Below are 18,832 nucleotides of genomic sequence, written 5' to 3'. Positions count from 1 at the left end.
AAAAGAATTACCAGGAGTGTCTCCTAACCCTCCTGAGTGTTGCTTGGGAGACTAAAACTAATAAAAATAAGTTTGTGAGTTTTTTCTTTAGAATTTTTTTCCATTTATTTTTTTTAACTGAATCACAGCAATCTATACATTTACAAAGTTGTTCATGATTGGATCTCAGTCCTATCATGTCCCAACACCCATCCCTTCACCAGGTGGGAAAAGTAAGTTTTTAAGTGCTACAGCGCAGCCTGGAGAGGATTTACCTAGTCAGGGAGGGACTGGAAAGGTGTCCTGAGGGGCTGGGTGTAGCTGGAAAAGTCTTTCCCAGAAGAGGAAAGGCAGAGACTTGGGAGCTTCAAAGGCTGCAGGAGAGGTGAGGCATACATTCTGCAGCCAGATCCCCAGGGTAGAAAGCCTGCCTGTGGTTTGCTAACTGCCTGGCTTTAGGAGGCGAGTTCAATAACCTTTTCATCCCCGGTTCCCTCTAGAAAGTGAAATCAACAGCAGCTCTGTTTGTTTTCTATGGCTGGGCAGCAAATCACCACAAAGCCAGCAGCTTCAAAGGACAGCCTTTTTATTGCTGCTGGCCAGAAGTCCAGCTGAGGCGACTCCGTTCTCTGAAGGCTTCAGGAGCTGACATCCAGCCTGGCCTGGGTTGAGTTGTTTGGAGGCTAGGCAGAGGGGAATCTGTTTCCAAGCTCATTTCCGCTGGTTGGCAGACTTTATTTTCTTGTGGCAGTTGGGTGACAGTTCCTTTGTCCTTGCTGACTGCCATCTAAGGCCTGACTGTAGCTTCTAAAGTGAATTACACATGTTATGTTAGACTCTGGGCTGGGTAGGACATTTGCCTTACATGCGGCCGACCCACCATCCCTCTCGAAGAGCCCAGCAAGTTACCAAGAGTATCTCGTCCACAGGGCAGAGCCTGGCAAGCTCCCCGTGGCGTATTGGATATACCAAAAACAGTAACAATAAGTCTCACAATGGAAACGTTACTGGTGCCCACTCAAGCAAATCAATGAACAACAGGAGGACAGTGCTACGTGTTAGACTCCAGAGTCTTTCTTTGGGAAAGGCAGTTGCACTTCTAAACAATTTTGAAAACAAAAATAGCCTTTTTGAAATATATGGGAGCAGAGTAAACTTTTTCTCTCTAAAGTTAACATGCCTAGGGGCTGGAGCGATAGCACAGAGGGTAGGGCATTTTCCTTGCACGCGGCTGACCCGGGTTCGATTCCCAGCATCCCATATGGTCCCCTGAGCACTGCCGGGAGTAATTCCTCAGTGCAAAGCCAGGAGTAACCCCTGTGCATTGGCGGGTGTGACGCAAAAAATGAATAAATAAAATTGATATGCCTAAAAGCCCAAGCCTCCGTTCCCTTTCTCCATTCTTGTCAAGGGTTTTCTCTCCAATAACTCTCCAACCCATGGTTTTGCCAATGTTTCAGCCCCTTATGTGAAAGAGAGCTTCTTTTAGGCCCTGGAGGTCCTCTTTGATTTTGCTGCACCCCAGAATTTAATGACTTTTTTAGTTGTTTTTTTTTTAATCTATTTTCACTCATGATTCTGCAAGTCAGCTATGCTGGATGCAGCCAAGTGGTTTTTCTGATCTCTGCTGGGCTCGCTCAGGTTCCTGTGGTCAACGGCTGCATAAACCCCTTTGATCTTGTTCATGCTCAACAGAGGAAGGTATCAACTCCTCACAGCCTCTTCTCCACCCTCCCCTCCCCACACACACATTCATTACCAAGCTCACACACGTGGTAGTCTAAGAGTTCTGAGGAAGAGAGAGCACATGTGCCCAGTCTCAGAAGGTCCTGATCAGAAACTGCTAACTCTGGCTTCTGCCACATTCAGTTGGCCAAATACATCAAAGGCATCTGGGAAGATTCTGGTACCCTTCCACTAAAGAAGTTCATTGGGAGGGGCTGGAGCGATAGCACAGTTGGTAGGTAGTTTGCCTTGCACGCAGCTGATGCGAGTTTGATTCCCAGCATCCCACATGGTCCCCCGAGCACCACCAAGAGTAATTCCTGAGTGCAGATCCAGGAGTAACCCCTGTGCATCGCTGGTTGTGACCCAAAAAGCAAAAAAAAAGAGAGAGAGAGAGAGAGAGAGAGAAATTCACTGGGAGTACTTTGCGTAAAGGGGCTACTATTGTACTAAGCAAAAACTCAAGGAAGTCCCTTGTGCTGGTTAGCTGTCAAGTAGTAAGACTTTTTCCTAGGACTCAATGAGAAATAAATCTAATAAAACCCTTCACAAATCTAATGAGTCTGGTTAGACAGAATTGCATCATCATTAAATCCCCATGTTCAAGGCCTTACCCCTAACTGACCTCAGAATATAACTGCATTTGGAGACAGGGCCTTTAAATGCCTAATGAAGTTTAAATGAGGACATCAGGGGAGGGTCCTAAGACCATAGGGTTGGTTCCTGCTAAGACAAGGGAAAGAATTCGTGAATCTCTTCTGGGTAGAGGACCACTTTGTCATCAAGTTCCCTTATGACTAGAACACATGTGGTTATTGTTATTATTATTGTTTTCATTTTTTAAAAACTATCACTTAGGGCTGGAGAGAGAGTACAGTCAGTAGGGCAGTAGGGCACTTGCCTTGCAAGAGGCCGACCCAGGTTTGATCCCCAACATCCCATATGGTCCCCAAAGCACTGCCAGGATTGATTCCTGAATGTGGAGCCAAAAGTAACCTCTGAACGTTGGTGGGTGTGGCCTAAAGCAAACTAAGAAACCCTTGCCCTCTCAAAAAAAAAAAAGCTGGGAGAAATGAATCAGAGGAAAACAGATGATGCATTAGACAGAGTCCAGATGAAGAACTCCTCAGAATGCCTTCTATGAAACCCATCCAGAGATGACTCTTCCGGGGCTCCCCCCTCTGATTTAACTCACTATAAGCACCAGTGAGTGGCCCAGAAAGAGAAGCTCTCTGCACCCTTCTCCTCCTCCACCTCACACACCCTTCTCCCTACACCCTTCTCCTCCTCCACCTCATGTATCACTGTGCTGGCAGGACTAGCGTTCTCCGCCTTAGACCTACCCCTGGCTGCTGGCTTAGTGCCATCCTTACTGTATACCCAGGGCAGGTCCAAAAGACCCTGTCATGGCTGCTCAGGCCTGCTGGCTTTTCAGATAAAAGGAGAGAATTTTTTTTAATTTTTGTATATTATAAACTAGTTCACAATATTTGATTACATTTAATATTCAAACACCAATCCCACCACCATTACACTTTCCCACCACCATATTTCGGGGGTTTCCATCCCATACCCCAATCCCCGCCCCAAAGCAGAACCGAAATAATATAATATTTCCCTCTAAGGTTGGTTGCCTCCTGCTTTGAATCTCATCAAATGTGGTGCTGTACTCTTGGAGTATGAGTAGGGTGTGTCCTATGAAGTGATGCGTGGTCCAGGAAAAGGTTCACTCGTGGGCGAGGCTCAGCGCAAGTGTGTGGAGAGCGGCCGTGAGCATGGCGGTGGTTGAGTTCTGGAGGTTTTCGACTGCTGGGACTGGGTCCCTTGGGGCGGGGAGGGGTCTCACCCCCCCCCCCAGGTCACCCTGAGTGAAACAGTCTAGCAAGGGGTGGAAGGAGAGAGTTTGAAGCATCGAGACTGCAGGACCTGAGCAGCAGGCACACCTGTGGATGCTCTTCCTCCCCTCTGGCCTTTTGCCAGAGCTGCTGATGACCTGTGAGTGATGACGGTGCATTCTCGACTGGTCCCCGGCAGCACCTGGACTCTCGGGCTCACCAGCCCATCACTCAGCACTGAGAAATCACCCTGGCAGTCAGCTGCACTTAAGAGGTCAGAACAAAGGGTGCTTTGTGAAGATGGTGAACTGAGCCGGTTAGAGAATGCAGAGCCACCGACTCTGGCCAGAGAAGAGCACTAGAATCAAGAGAGGCGGGTACAGCCTGGCTTCCCCCCAGACAATAGCTGGGGACCTGCTGCAATGTTCAAAACAAAAGGTCGTGGATACCTTGAAGTCTTAAGCATGGGATGTGGCAGCAAAACGTATTTGGAAAACTGCTCAAGTAAACTGGAGGCAAATGTGCATTTTAGATATCAAATCCCTTTCATGAAGCGACCCCTGAATGCCTGGTGAAAGCAGAGCCACTTAGTGGGGACCTCCAGATCCAAAGCAAGATACAGAGTCCACCTCCAGCTCACCAATAAGGGGTTCTTGCCCTGCATGCTGATCTGCCAGTCCTTCCTCAGGGAAGAGATCAGACAAAAACAAGGAGTCCTGAGTCAGCAGCTCATTGGCAAGCCCTTCTTTTGGGCAGAAGCAGAGCCAGAGCCTGGCTTCAGTTGCTGTGATTTGTGATCCTAAAAAACACCTGATCTGCATACGAGAAAATGCTTCATTCTCCTGGCAAGGAGCCATGTCCAGCTTCTCCAAAAATAGGCTTTAGTCACTGAGGTAGAAGTTAACCAGTGGACAGGACAGAATGTTAGGCCGCCTGGCAATGCTCAGCTGCCCCCCAGTCCTGCCCTGTACACCTCCTTCTCCAGCTGCCCCCTTAAACAGAGCATCCCTGTCCCACCAGCCTTGTGAGATCTCAACTCTCTCTTCACAATCCCTTTGAGCTTCTTCAGAACATTGCACTATTGATTTGCTTTAAGGATAAATAATCTCTCTGGATTGTGAATTTCTAGAGATTGCTGTGAGTTGGAAGGTGTTTCCCATCTTAATCCCCAACACCAGTCACTGTCATCTACTTTGGAAGAAATAAAAAACACATCTTTGCAGAGGAAATTAGGAATATTCAGGAGTTCATCCCAGATTTGCTCATGGGCCTCAATCCTACGAACAAAAGTCCCTATAAAAGCAAAGCAGAGTGACATTAGATTTAGATGGAAGAGGAGACCATGGGATGAGCCAGGAGGGAGAGACCAAACCAAGAAAGGCAGCAGCCCCCAGGAACTGGCAGAAGCAAAGACTGGATTCTTCACTGGAGACCCCTACCCAAAAGAACCCCGCCCTGTGACTCCTTGATGCTTTACCCCTGCAGAATTGTGGGAGATTTTGTGTTTGAAAAGCTCGCAAGTGAGTGGTCATCCAAAGGCCCAAGAAACTCGTGAAGGATAGAACTGCTTGACTTCTATGCCAACGGCTGAACTGCCCAGAATCACAGTGAGTGGGTAGGGGAACCCCATAAGATTTTATGGGCCTGGGTTTCAGTCCTGTCTTGTCAGGAAAGCAAAGGTCTCCTGAGGTTCATTACCTCCAACCTCAGTTTCCTGGTCTTTAGAATGGGGGTCATCCCTAACCCAGTGCGAGGTCACATCTGGAACTCCCAGAGCAGAGTGCCTTATTGACTGCGACACATAACCAGCGAAGGACCACTAGGTGGTTATTCCAGACTGTTCCATGGGGATGACTGCTGCCTTATTCGTTTACCGGTTATTTCCCTGGTAGAATGGGAGTCATACTTAACCCAGTGAGAGTTCACATCTGGAACTCCCAGAGAAGAGTGCCTGAACTCCATGACACATAATAACTATGTGATCATTCCGACTCTTGCATAAGAGTCACTGGTGCCTTATTCACTACGGATTATGATGGAGTCCCTGGAGGAGGAGGAAGAGGAGGAGGAGGAGGAGGAGGAGGAGGAGGAGGAGATGCAGCTGTGATGGCGTCCTATCGCTGTGAAAAGGCTCAGTACCTCCAGGTACTGGCTGGCCTGAACATTAGCCTCACTTTCAGAGAGAAGAGGCAAGTGTCTGGGTCCCCATGGTCATATGGAAACCCGGTCCATAGTGTTTACTGATGGGGAGAAACACAAAGGGGGGCTCAGTTTACAGTGAGTCTATTACAGAAATTGTTCCTCCTACCTCTTATGACATTTTCTCTGTCTCTGCCTCTCCTTGAAAAGGCAAACATTCTGCAGGTCCCCAAAACGATCCTTTCTTCCTGTCTTTTCACACAGTATTTATGGAACCACATAAATGGATGAAACTCTGCTCTCTGGGAACCATTTCCTTCAAACAGTACCTGGTGGGTCAGTGATAGAACAACAGGAGGTGACCTTTGACCAGACCATAATCTGTGTGAGGGCCCACGCCAGCCACACTCTATTCCATCCCATTCTATCCAAGAGAGGTTTCCCTTTCCAGAGAAGGGGCTCAGAGAGCAAAGGCAGAAAGTCAACACTGAACCCCCATATGTCCTTATCTGGGTTCCTGGAGCTGAGTCAGGGCTGAGATCTGGGTGCAAGAGGTTTTATAGGCTGTTATGGAAGAAGAGCTCTGGGGGAGAGGAGGACAATGGACAGAGGTCCTCCCACTGTCTGCTCCCAAGTCCAGCCGACAATGGTCATCCTGGAGGGAGCATTGACAGGAAACACTAAAAAGCGTTAAAAAGAGCCTGACTCTGGGTCAGAGCCATAGTACAGTGGGTAGGGCGTTTGCCTTGCACATGGTCAACCCAGGTTCGATTTCTGGCATCCCATATGGTCCCCCAAGCACCGCCAGGAGTAATTCCTGAGTGCAGAGCCAGGAGTAGCCCCTAAGCATCACTGCATTTTTTTCATTTCATTTCATCATCCTGTTATTCGTCGATTGCCTCGAGCAGGCCCCAGTAACGTCTCTTTCATCCTAGCCCTGAGATTATATTCAAGGCTCTTTAAGAGAATGAGACCCATCATTGTTACTGGTATTTGGCATATTTGGTATGCCACGGGGAGTTTGCCAGACTCTGCCCTGTGGGCAGGCTACATTTGATAGCCTGCAAGTTTGTCCAAAGTAGGAATGAGATGATAAGATGTCATAAAAGATGTCCTGATAAGATGTCGTGGCCACGCGGTTCCGGGAGCTGGTTTTTATAGTCTCTGAGTCTTGGCCGCTGATGGGATTACACGGCGCCAGGGGGCCAGGTGGTGGGTGTGACCCCTGCCTACTGGAATTTGGAGGATCTGGGTGGAGGATGCTCGACTCCAATTCGAGTAGGCTGGGAGATCTCGGCCCCGGAACCCGCGCGGATTTGTCCCTCTGCCAGTACCTTCAGGTGTGCAGAGAGTGGTCTCAGCATGGTAGTGGCTGGTCCTGGAGGTCTTCGGCTGCCGGAGCCTGGTCGGGGCGGGGAGGAAAGCTCAACCCGCTCCCCTCCAACGGGCCCCGTTGAGGAACAGCCAGGCGCGGGGGCAGACTGCACTGTTCTCGTCCGGGAGCTGGATCTTATAGCATCACTGCATGTAATCCAAAAAGCAAAAAGAAAAAAAAGAGCCAGACTCCTTTATCCATAGGCAGTTGATATGTTGGTTTTCATTATTACACCTGGAAAATTTAATTTTATCTTAGCAGGTAATGCGTCATCGCCGGGAGAATCTCTGTGGGTTCTGAGTCTGGGCTTGGGTTTCTTGGGTTTGTTGCCCTTTCCAGCCCGTGACCTTGGACCAATGATGGAAGCTGCCAATATGGGTCCACGTTCATAGGGTTGTGACAATAATCCATGCTCATGAGGAGCTTCTGTGAAGAGGCAATGAGCTGCCCCGTGTGCGGCTCAGTCTAAGCGCTCTGAGAAGCTCCTACAAATGGTACCTGGTGGATCAGGTTCTTCTCACTGTCCAGCCCAGTATTTCCCTCCTGCTCACTGCTCCCTGGGGGATCTACCTTTGAACCCCGGGACCTTCCCTGATACACCCCTTCTTTCTCTATCAGGTTCACCAGCTCAGAAACCACAAGTCATTCTGGGAAGGCTAGACGGTGCCCCCGTGAGGTCGGGAGGGTGTGGGGATCCAGATAGAGGCAGGAAGAACAAGGGGCCTATTGCAACATAGCATGAAAGCAAGCTGGAGAGAGGGAAGTGGTTGTGTTTCCACCAGAAGGGAAGGAGTTAGTCCGGAAATCATTCTGTTTGACCAAATCGCACAAAAGTCTGGGTATAATCATGGCTGTCTCAATAACAGAAGGATAAGAAGCTTCTATGTTCCCCCTCCCCCATACCAGCCTGAGCTTGAATTCTTCCCATACTCTAAATTAATCTTTGGCAAAGGGTTCCTTCCCTCCCCTAGATGGGAGAGACAGTCTCTTCAGGGAGTTGGAAGATGTTCACACATGCTAGAGCCCCCCCGATGTCTGTGCAGTGACTGCCCCACAAATGCATTGGGCAACAGCATGAAATAGACTCATCCCACATTCAGAAAGGAACCTCAAGGGCCTGAGAGATAGTCCAGAGGATGGAGCACATTTTTGCACATTTTGCAATCTGGGTTCAATGCCTGGCATTTCCAGGAATGATCCCTGAGCACAGAGCCAAGAGGAAGCTCTGAGCCACACTACATGTGGCCCAAAAAGGGAGGGGAGAAAAAGGAAAGAAGAGTACCTGAAGGTTGTGGCAGAGGCTCCAGAATCCGGTGTTTCCCTGAGCACCCCAGGAAGCAGGTGACTTGACATAGCTGATGGTCTCAGAGTCAGATTGTGGCTTCTTGCTCCTCTCTCCTTGCCCTACGGACATGAGGCCCTGTGCTGGGGTCTTGAGATACTGATCAAGTGGCCCCTTGAGTCCTCCTAGGGCACATCATCCCTCCTCCTGCTCAGGGGAAAGAAGCTCAGGCAAAGTTGTGCATTGTGGCCAGTGAGATTTCAGTTAGTTGAGCAGACCCAAGGTTATACTCCCAAGACTCTCCAGTGAAAGAAATGTATCCACACACGTTTCTTGCAGTGAGATCTCAGGGGGATCTCAATCCCTCACCCCTCTAGATTGCTTGGAAATCTGATATCCATCATCACCAAAGTGCCTACTCCTACCCACCTTGGAGTCCAGGGGATATGCTGAGACTCTAAGGTGGTAGAACATTCCAGAAGGACCTTCTGGCCTCTGTTCCATCACCTAGTCTCATGTTGACTGACGGTGGTTGCCCTTAGTCACGATACCAAATAGCTCAGATGGTGTGGTGGGCGGGGTGGGGGACCGTTGGTGGGGAGTCAGTGGGGTCCAGTTGCTGAAATCTTGCTTCCTCATTTCGCACCCTCACCAAACAGCCCTTCCCCACCCCCTGGGACCACCTCCAGAAAACAGTCCAGATCCCAAAACTGCTTTGCTCATCTAGGAGAATCTGTCCGCTGCCCCCAGAGCGTTTGCCTTCTAATTCATTCCTGTCTTTTCCAACCCTGCCCCCCAGCCCTGGTCTAGCATATCCCTTCTCTGAACTTAGGCTTTGCCAGAAAAAACCCTCCTACCCCTAACCAAGAAAAAAAGATGTCAAGACCAAGATGTCAAGAAAAAAAGAAAAACAGGGCTGGAACGATAGCACAGCGAGTAGAGTGTTTGCCTTGCACGCTGCCAACCCGGGTTTGATTCCCAGCATCCCATATGGTCTCCCGAGCACTGCCAGGAGTAATTCCTGAGTGCAGAGACAGGAGTCCCTGTGCATCACCAGATGTGACACAAAAATAAAAAAAGAAATAAAGAAAATAGAAAGAAGAAAGAAAGACAGAAAGGAAAAGAAAAGAAAAGAAAAGAAAAGAAAAGAAAAGAAAAGAAAAGAAAAACTGGAGAGGAGAGAATCAGAAACTCCCTCAGAGACAAAGCACAAAGCCCCCTCTGGAGGCAAGGCTGGGGACACGCAGTAACATCTCAATAAATGATCATGGGTGTCAGCATGCCCCTGACAAGGAAAAGCACCGACTCCACAATCATTCTCTCTGCTGCTGAATGGGGTGGAAAAATAAGTCCATGCAAATTAGTGCCAGTTCACAGACCAGGAACTCGAAAGAATTTTATCTGTGCGTTAACACAGGGCATTGACCCAGGAACCATGAAATCTTGGGCCTCTCCCCCTCCTCCTCCACAGCAGCCTCAACACCTGGGGGCAGGCAAAGAGCAAACTTCTGAACGAAAAGCACCATCTGGTACATTCTTGATTATTAGAGGGCCCAGGAGTGGATTGTCTTGGCATTGTGCTGTACAAGACTGTTCATGGTAGGGTTTCATACATAAAACACTTGGAACTGGAGCGATAGCTCAGCGGGTAGGGCATTTGCCTTGCACGCGGCCAACTTGTGTTAGATTCCCAGCAATATGGTCCCCCAAGCACCGCCAGGAGTAACTCCTGAGTGCAGAGCCAGGAGTAACCCCTGAGCATCGCTGGGTGTGACCCAAAAAGCGGAAAAAATAAAACATAAAACATTCTAGCACCACAGCCTCCACAGAATGCCACTTCCCTCTGCCATTGTCCCAACGTCCCCCTCTCCTTCTTGCTCACCCCACCCTCCATCCTCCCAACAAGGTAAGATTCTACCTGAAGTCCAGTTCTCTGTTGTCTTATCTTTGGTCATTTATTATTTCCTTTCTGTTTCCCTGTATCCCAGCTATAAGAGATCATTCAGTATGTGTTGCTCTCCTTCTGACTAACTTCACCAGACCCATCCATATAGCAGTAACTTGCATGATTTCATCTTTTCTAATAGCTGAGTGGTATTCCATTTTGTGTATGTATTCCTCTGTGTGTGTGTGTGTATTCCTCTGTGTGTGTGTGTGTGTGTGTATTCCTCTGTGTGTGTGTTTCTACACCACCTTTCTTTGTCCAGTCAGTCTTCAGTTCTTGGACATATGGGTCGTTTCCAGATTTTAGCTATTGTGAATAGTGCTGTAATGAACATCAAAATGAGAATGGCTTTTCAGAATAAGAGATTTGGGGCCTTTGAGATAGATGTCACTTAATCACTTAATCACTTAACTTCCCGTTAGTCGTCGATTTGCTCGAGCGGGCGCCAGTAACGTCTCCATTTGTCCCTGTCGCGTGCTAGTGTAGCCCAATGGCATCTCTTCGCTCCGGGAACATGGAGGGCCTCAAACCGAACGTTCATGATCTTGACAAAGAAGTCTGACCATCTGGTAGGTGGGCGGCCACGCGGTCTCTTGACATCCCGTGGAATCCAATCAGTAACAGCTCTAGTCCAACGGTCGTCTTTAAATCTCATTACGTGACCAGCCCATCTGATTTTCGACACCTTGGCATATGAGACAGCGTCCCTGATCCTTGATCGTCGACGGATGTCAGAACTCCGGATTCGTTCTCTCATTTGAGTGAAACGTGATATTCCAAGCATAGCTCTTTCTATTCTTCTTTGGGAGACCTGAATGGCGTTCTCATCTTGTTTGCGTAGGGCCCAGGTCTCTGAGGCATATGTTAATGCAGGAAGAACAGTGGAATCAAAGAGATGTGCCCGGAGCCGGAGGTTCTTCGTCCTCTTAGCTATTTCTTCGACGTTCTTGAAGGCGTTCCAAGCCGCTCTCTTCCTCCTGCGCAGCTCGGGTGCCAGGTCATTTGTCATGTTGACCTCTCGACCTAGGTACACATAGCTGTTGCATTCGGAGATGGTCGTTCCATTGAGAGCGAATGGGGCGTCAGGAACAAGGCTGTTTCTCATAAACATTGTCTTCGTAAGATTCAGCTGTAGTCCTACCTTTCCACACTCACGGTCAAAGTCGGCCAGCATTTGTGCCGCTTGGCTGATGTTTGGTGTTATTAAAACAATGTCATCAGCAAAGCGGAGGTGGTGTAGTTGCCGACCATCTATCTTCACTCCCATTCCTTCCCATTCCAGTCGTCGCATGATGTTCTCGAGGGTGGCACTGAAGAGTTTCGGTGAAATGGTATCACCCTGCCGCACCCCTCTCTTGACATCAACGATCACTTCTTTGTAGAATATTCTACAAAGAAGAGATAGATGTCAAGAAGGGAAATTTATTTTTACAGCTCCTCTGTTTTCTCTTGGTTTGGGTAGAGTATGCCTTTAAGCCACATCTCTATGCCCAGGAAAATTAAGAGAGAGGACACAGGTCTTTCGACCATCAGCATCTTTTACTCACACTGTGTGTATGTGCTCTGTGTATGTGTGTGTGTGTGTGGTACAGTAGTATGTATCAGGTGTTATGTTTGTGATGTGTGTATGGAAAGAGAAGAAGCAGAGAGAGGGAGAGAAAGGGTGTGCATGCGTGTGAGAGAGAAAAACATACTTTTGTTTCAGGATGACATGATTGGTGAATGATGACATTTAAGAACATTGGCGTTGCATCTTTTGCAAGTAGCACATATTTGTGTTTTATGAATATGCTTGAGAGCCAGATCTAAGCCTGACAACTAAATGATTGCTGACTTACACTTGTTTTCTTAAAAACAACTAAATAACATTCTTTTAAAAAATTTTTTTTGCTGTGCAGACGCTCAAGGGAGGCATGTGGGAGGCTCTGAGGAGGTCTTTTATGCTGTCTGTAGAAAATGATAAATTGCACAGAGTCCAGAATCCATCATCGCCACTTTCAGGCCCTCATCAGAGGATTAAGTGCTTTATTTGCTCACAATTCTGTGACTCTCAGCACTGCAGGCTGTGGGGAGCATAGCAGCTCTGCTCCCTGATGTCGCCTCATAGCTTCCATGCACTGTCCTGGGTCCCAGGCTGTGATGGGCCCTATGTGTGCTGTAAACCCTGGGCTAGAGCCGGTAGGAAGTCCTTCAGCCTTCTAAGGTCTGCTGAGGATGAGCCACAAGGTTTTGAGTGTGAGTTAAGCTGTCAGTCATGGAGCTGGTGGGAGACAGTTGACCCTCCTCCATAAACCTGCACTGAGCACACGCAGGAACTCAGTGCTCAGGGCTCCAAAATCAAATCCATGCACATAGTAAACAGACGAACCATTTCCAACCATCTCCATGCCCTTCCTGACCATCACTTCCTTCCCTCAACACTAGTTTTGTTTGTTTGTTTGTTTGGCTTTTGGAGTCATACCCGGCAATACACAGGGGTTCCTCCTGGCTCTGCACTCAGATACTACTCCTGGCGGTGCTCAGAGGACCATATGAGATGCTGGGGATTGAACTCGGCTAGGCTGCGTGCAAAGAAAACGCCCCTCGACGCTAGTTTTCTAAGCATCTCATATTCAGGTCCTAGCCAACAGAATCAAGATGTTCCATTCAGTCAGGGCCGGGGAAGCTTTCTCCTGCCAAGTGCCATTTGGATATTTATAGCATTATCCTCAGGCCAGACTATACAGGCAGATGGGCTGCAGGCATCCGACGAGAAGCATCCCTGTCTGTCCCATCACATCTCAGAGCCAGACCACAGGATTTCATAGGCATTATATGTCCCACAGGCCAGACGTTCCCCACCACTGCCTGCATCTCTGACTGTCCTTAACTCCCAGGTCTGAAAGAGGCTCGGGGGACTGGAGCAATAGCACAGCCTTGCATGTGGCCAACCCAGGTTTGATTCCCAGCATCCCATATGGTCCTCTGAGCACTGCCAGGAATAATTCCTTAGTGCATGAGCCAGGAGTAACCCTTGTGCATTGCCGGTTACTGTAAAGTTGATAGACTGTCCCCCAGGCCCTTTCTCTGGTTATAGGGAGGTGTAGTGTGGGGGCCGGCCAGCTTCAATCGAGACAAATATCTACTTAAGTCTAAAGTCTCAGGGAAAAAGGCACCTAAGTCTTCAGGACACTAGTAGTTTAAGACCTAAACATTCTAAACAAAAACGGTGAACATAGCTAATTGTTTACTAATAATTCATGTTTCTTATTTGAAATGCCCCCCACAAATTATATGTGCATAAGGGTCCATGAAATGCAAATCCTTCCCACTCATAAAAGAAATAGGACAATGCCAAAGAGTTTGTTTGTTTTTTATTTTAATTTCACACCACCAGGATGGGAACAATTTTAAGAAAATGTTCTTTCTAAGACCAAGTTCCAGGGTAAGAATGTGGAAATGGCATATGGCTCAGGCTGAATTCAACAGGCAAGTCTGAGAGAAGCTCCCTGAAATGCTTTTATAATTTCGTTTGGACCTGTGCTTTCAGAAATCCATAATATCAGTGAGATTAACTTTACAAATTGCTGGCCAACACAGAGAGAGGACTGGCAGGTCTAATCTCTACATTTGTGAGATACTTTCTTCCATGCCCTGACACTGGTGTCTGGGAGTCTGGTGGAATTTTTGCACCAGGAAGCTAGTGCTGGCATCCCAGAACCAGGCCATTAGGCTGGCAGGGTCTGGGCTGTTGTGTATTGCACCGCTAAGTTCTAGAGAGGAAATAGCAGACATGCAAGGCAGGTCCTTTCCCTCGAGAAAATTAGAGTCTATTTGGAAAGAAAACACTGGCTCTGAAATCCTGCACTGTTGATCTTTCCCATCTCTCTTTGGGAATTATGGCATAATAAGTCTTAAAGGGACTTCCTAACAGATAATTTTGCCAGAGTGCCTGGTAGTCGTATTCCAACCTCCTCCCATGGTTCACGAGTCTGGACACAGGTGACTGAGGCTTCGTGAACCTTCCCAGCTCATCCCGCCTGACCCAGGTGATGGAGTCTGGCCACCTGCTATAGCACCACTGAGAATTGCTCAGGGGTGAACAGTTCCAGGAAATGAGCTGGCAAGTCCAACAATTAAAAAATAATTAATGGAGTCTTACAAACTTCTTCCCCAGGGGACCGGGGTGTGAACTTTCAAAGGAGAGAGACTGTCTCAGTTCTCCTAACAGCTTTGTATCCAGGGAATTGAGCAAAACAGATTCTGTGGCATGTGATCTATTTCTTTTCTATGAAAACTTTTTGAGGTTACCTTGATTTATGACATGGATGTTTAGGGCATGTAGAATTAACATCAGACATCTGTAGATATACATTGGGGGTCCCAGAAAAGTCTAGTTTCCATCCATCACCATACGTGGGGCCTCTTTTGCTAGTTTCACCAACATCCCATCCCCTTTTCTGACAACCGTTCTCTATAACTACATTTATTTTTTACCATCGTTTTTTGTTTTTGTTTTGGGGGGGTTTGGGGATTTTTTGTTTTTGTTTTTGTTTTGTGTTTTGGTATGTGTGGGGTGGGGGGGTGTGGGGGTATGTGTATGTTTGGCTTCTTGATATTCCATATGAGCCATGGCATGCAATTTGAATAGCTGTGCTTGACAGGGTTTGGTGTCCTTGCTTTTGGAGAAGAGCTGGAGTTCAGCTGCCAAGGGAGACTCACCATTCCAGTAGAAAGAGCAGAAGTCATAAGTCCTAAGATTTCCCCAGATCAGTGCACCCTGATGCAGAGAAGTTGGAAATTTGAGAGATGAGACAGAAAGAAAAAAAGGATGGCAGGCAGGATCTGTGGAACTTTTAACAGCATACCAAATACCTGATCTCCAACAAACAGGCAAGTCAGTCACCTTCCCTTGAATAAATCTGTGATTCCCGGAAACTCTTTTGAGAAAACTCTAGAGGATAATTGCTTCTATTGTTGCACCCTCTATAGAAGATAGATTTTATGGAGGAGTGACACAGGGGGATAGTCATTCATTCAACAGATATACATTGAGCACCGTGACATGCCAGATTCACTAAAAATAAAACAAAGCTCTACCCTGGTGGTGAGTGGAGTTAGTGAAGGTCAGTAAATGTTAACTTCTAGATAAAGCCTGTAGGAAGGAGAAACCATAGTTAATGGAAAGCAGAATAGGCACCTGGGTCCTGTTTGCGGGTCAGCAAAATAACAAAATACTTCCAAGGAAATAAGGGCAGAGATGGAGGACAGATAAGAAGGAACACTGATAAGCTAGGAATGGAACTCAGTAGAAGATCACATGCTTCTCATGTATGATGTCCTGGATTTGATTCCTGCTGCCAACCAAAACACAGACACAGACCACAGACACACAGACACACACACACACACACACACACACACACACACACATAATTTAAGCCATGATAAAGGGGACCTAGAAGACAGAACAAGTTCCAGTCCCCTGTGATGCAATGGAGAGAGCAGAAGTTTAGAACAAAGTTGTTTAATAGAACATTCCACAATGATGGAAATGCTGTGTCATTGGCTCTGTCCAAAAGGGTTACCTCTAGTCATATTTGTCTACGTGGAGTTGAAATGAGACCAGAACAAAATGTTTCATTCTATTTAACTGGAATTAAATGTAAATAGCCACCTGTAACTATTCACTATTGCATTCACTGAAAACGGACCCGTTGAGGAATGTTTTGAAAAGCGTAGAAGCCTGGAATGTTTCTGGACAGGTTGCTGACAGAATTATGTTTGCCTTTGGAAAGACTCATTTTGGTTAGAGTTAGAGGAAATTATTAAAAGGAGTCAGAATGGAAGTTGCCCCATAGACGGCTATGAAAAAGTCCCAGTGAGCAGGCAGAGTTAAGAGGCTGGGAAGAGCTGTTTACTTATTTTTGTTCATTATGAAGAATTGTGGATCCTTGATTACTTACAACAACAAAGTCAGCTGTGGTATCCAAGCATCACAATTACCTGCTCTGGATCCTGGATTTAGTGAGCACAGTCTTTATAGCAAGACTGCAGGAAATGCCATGCTTCCTGACCAAATCTAACACATCAGTATTTTATACCAAATCTAGGTGATCAGATGAAATGGACACACCAAGGATGACTTCTAGGAGCCTGGCTCAGCGCCCTTTCCCCCAGGTAGACAGTGGTCTCCATCATTGGTTCCCTTTCAGAGCTTCTCTCCCCCACACACCCTAAGCTGTTCTGTGCATTGCGGCCAGCAAATAAGACACAGAGTCATCTTTAGGAGTCAGCAGTACCTGAAAATTTTACTCTTGAAAAAATTATTCTAGAAAACTGGTTCTCCAGAGACAGAAACAGTAACTTCTCTAAAGAAGACATACAGATGGTGCACAGACGTACAAAAAAAAAAGTCTTCCGTATCACTTATCATTAGGGAAATGTGGATCAAAGCCACAGCAAGCTGTTCCCTCACCCTGGTGAGAATAGTCTGTGTCCAAAAGACGGAAAACAGGTGTTGGTGAGGATGTAGAGAAAGATAAATGTGAGCACACTGTGGGTGGTAATGTGACTTGGTGCCACTTCTGTGGAAAATGATAGAAAGATTTCTTTTAAAACATTAAAATGGATACTTACCTGGCAGGGGAGATACCATGATCACAAAGGTCATTTTCTTACAGTGAGACTCATCCATTGCACTCCAGATGCAGAACCCTGCGATTTCCCCAAATGTGGGAAACTTGACTGCCTAATGTGTGGTAGTCGGGGACTGAATTCACAATCTCCCCTAAAAATACAGTACAGTGTGTAAGGCACTTGCTTTGCATGCGGCTGACCTGGGTTCTATCCCTGGTATCCCTTATGACCCCTCGAGTACAGCCAGGGGTGATCCCTAAGAACAGAGCCTAAGTAAGCCCTGAGCACTGTCAGGTGTGGCCCAAAAAGCAAAGATATATTGAAAAGAAATTAAAATAGAGCAACAGAGATAGTCAAATGGACTGTGACGTGAGCTTTGAAGGCGGAAGCTCCGGTTCCATTCCCAGCACATTATTCCTTGAACTCGGCCAAAAATGAGCTCTGAGAACTAAGCTGGGAATAGTACCTGAGCATGTCAAGGTATAGATCACCCCAAAACAAACAATAAATGTTTTAAATAATAAAAAATGGAAATTCCATATGATCCTAAACCCTTCTTAGGCACTTATCAGAAGGATAGGAAAACAAGAATTCAAAAGGATAACTCCATCCCTACTTTCGTGGTGATATTAACCACAATAGCAGAACATGGAACTCATCTTAGTTGCCCATTGACAGATGCTGGATAAAGAGATTGTGTATTCTTAATGGAATTCTACTCTGCAAATTTATTTGTTTGGGGTTTGGAGTCATATCCAGAAGTCCTTAGGAGTTACTCCCAGTTCTGTGCTCCAGAATTGCTTCCAATGACACTCAGGAGACCATACAGTTCTGGGGATAGACATCAGAGACCCGGGACCAGAGCGTTAGCTCAGTGAGTAGGGCACTTGCCTTCCAGGTGACCAAGGTTGGTTTGATCCCCAGCATCCCACATGGACCTCTGAGCACCGCCAGGAGTGATTCCTGAATGCAAAACCAGGAGTAAGCCCTGAGCATCACCCAGTGTGACCCAAAAAGGAAAACGAAATAAATAGATCCCCACACTTGCCAGGCATGTGCTTCCTCACTTGAGCCACATCCCCAGGCCTATAGATGCCTTTAAACCAGGACTTGACCAACCAGGGTCTGTGGAACAAAAGAGGCCAATGATGCCCTGGTTTAGGGAAACCAAGTTGTACTAGACCCGTTTTACCTGTTCATTTATGCGTTGTGGGCACTTTCCTTCTTCAGTAGCAGAGTTGAGTTGTTGAAACACAGACCTTTGACCTATGAAAGTGAACATCTTTGCTCTCCATCCTTTCTGGAGATAAACAGTTGTCTGGACACGTGGGTTGGCAGCTCCAGGGCACAGGGCATGCACAGAATCCTCAGCAGTCATGTTCATCAAAAGCACAGAGAGTGTCAGGAGCCAGGCTGGAGGGAGGAAGACGGGGGCAGGGCTGTCCTGTGGAACATGAGCATCTTATGCCGACCAGGAAGCTGGAATCCAGAGACCAAGAGCTCCAAGCTGTAGGAGCAAAAATCAAGAGTGAGCTCTCCCATTCCAAAGGTCAGAATAGCATCGTCCACACCGCCCACTGGCTTCTTCGTTTGGGGACATTGAAAGTTATTATTTCCTTCCAGAGAATCAGCCTGTACAACTGTGCACAAAAAAAGCATGTTTTCTTCCAAAGTTTCCCAATCATCATGCTTTAATTTGGGGGAGTGGAGGGCAATATAACTAACAACATAGAGAGATGTACCTTTTAAAGTGTGTAACCTTGAAACAGAGAGAAAGAGAGGGAGAGAGAGAGACAGAGACAGAGACACAGAGAGAGAACCTTCTATTATTTATCCTGACTCATGTGGCCTCACCCCTCGCCCACAGATTTCCCTTATTTAGGATGTTTTCTTGCTCTGTACGCACATACTTCTAGCCCTTTTTCTATTAACAT

At 47.1% G+C, this 18,832-nt stretch overlaps 1 protein-coding gene and 1 non-coding gene across 2 annotated transcripts in view; both read left to right on the top strand.

Moving 5' to 3' along the window:
• The window catches only part of FAM20A (FAM20A golgi associated secretory pathway pseudokinase), a 58,030-nt gene that overhangs the window by 9,712 nt on the left and 29,486 nt on the right, over positions 1-18,832 (top strand). The window lies entirely within an intron of this gene.
• LOC130036388 (U1 spliceosomal RNA) lies at positions 16,891-17,050 on the top strand. The gene has a single exon (XR_008794418.1). It is a non-coding gene; the product is annotated as a U1 spliceosomal RNA (small nuclear RNA).

This window comes from Sorex fumeus, unplaced genomic scaffold (assembly GCF_029834395.1).
Source record: "Sorex fumeus unplaced genomic scaffold, SorFum_2.1 ptg000063l, whole genome shotgun sequence".
Taxonomy (NCBI): domain Eukaryota; kingdom Metazoa; phylum Chordata; class Mammalia; order Eulipotyphla; family Soricidae; genus Sorex; species Sorex fumeus.
This window is presented reverse-complemented; position numbering and strand designations above follow the sequence as displayed.